This window comes from Geospiza fortis, unplaced genomic scaffold (assembly GCF_000277835.1).
Source record: "Geospiza fortis unplaced genomic scaffold, GeoFor_1.0 scaffold192, whole genome shotgun sequence".
Classification (NCBI taxonomy): Eukaryota; Metazoa; Chordata; class Aves; order Passeriformes; family Thraupidae; genus Geospiza; species Geospiza fortis.
The window spans coordinates 9,197,188-9,198,425 of record NW_005054315.1 but is presented as its reverse complement, the minus strand read 5'-3'; the positions used below and the strand labels follow the sequence as shown (position 1 = coordinate 9,198,425).

At 41.9% G+C, this 1,238-nt stretch overlaps 1 protein-coding gene across 3 annotated transcripts in view; it reads right to left on the bottom strand.

Moving 5' to 3' along the window:
• Nucleotides 1-1,238, bottom strand: part of CNGA3 (cyclic nucleotide gated channel subunit alpha 3) — a 30,561-nt gene extending 29,323 nt beyond the window's left edge. For all 3 annotated transcript variants that reach the window (XM_005420012.2, XM_031056207.1, XM_031056208.1), the window contains exon 1: nt 1,107-1,238. The gene's annotated coding sequence lies outside the window, so the exon portion shown is untranslated. The remainder of the gene's footprint in view (nt 1-1,106) is intronic.

Below are 1,238 nucleotides of genomic sequence, written 5' to 3'. Positions count from 1 at the left end.
TGAACCGAAATGACTGAGCTTCGGTGCAAATTGGATGACAAAGGCTGGGATACACAGAAGGCAAAGCTGACACACGCTGATATGGAAGGATGAGGTACAATTTTTTAAAGCTGACGTGTTCTTCCCTCGAGCCATTCACTACTTGTTTACAATGATTACCCTTGCTGATTGAACATCCCGACAGTCCCATTTTCATTTGCAACATGTATTTTTCTAATCTGATGGTTTCAGCATGCATACTCAAAGAAAACAACATGAAAAATACCAGAGGGAAAAAACCAAAGACTGTGCTAACTGAAGACACACAGTTATGCTATTCCAAAATTTCTAACATCTGAAACTGCAGATGTAGTTTTACTCAGTAGTAAAAAATGAAAATTACAGACGTTAAATACAACAATTCTTTAACTATTTGCTTTGAATGCAGCAACCACGAATCTGGAAAACAAAGTATAGTTAAAACAGGTAGGTCAACAGGTACCAACATCATTTCTTCAGAGATCTAAAGTAATGTTCACACCATTTTCCCTTATCTTCTTTAGGCTTTTCCTCTTGGCAAGTGAGGGGACCTTGCATTACAGAAAGACACTGATTATTACTGTATCTTCTACATTCTTAGGCAGACTATGGCCTGGATTACAATGCAGGACTTTTGCAAAAGATGTCATATTTCTAGAACCAAGGTAAATTTATGGGAAGTACCAGGAATCACTGGAAAATTATTCCCTTTCACTCCTTGTACTTATTTGTTAGCATTTTTTTTATACATGGTTTGTTTGATAGCCTCATGCTTAAACCACAGGCACCATGTGTGAAGAGACACATGGATCAAGCTAGTAAATTTAAGTGTGAGTGAACAGGAGCGCAACAAGTCCCCTCAGGCCCACTTCTGTTCAGATTTGTTGGCCCTGAAGCCAATTTAATTGTAAGTACACAAATCTCTGCATCAATTAATCAAATTAACACTTTTCTTTAAAATTAAATAAATAAACAAAGTTTACGTTTCCATTTCATGCTTTTGAGCTAAGGCTTGAAGTCTGGTGCAGGACATGATGCCACTCTCACAGGCGTGACAGAAGGCTTACTACCTCCTGCTTCACACTCACCTGCGCACGCTCTCCTCCGCAGCATCGGAACTCTGCAGCTCCGTCCGTCCGTCCGTCCGTCCGTCCGTCCGTCGGCCTGCCTGGATGCGGGTCCCCGGGGCGCTCTCGCTGCGGGCAGCGCTGTCCCTGGCC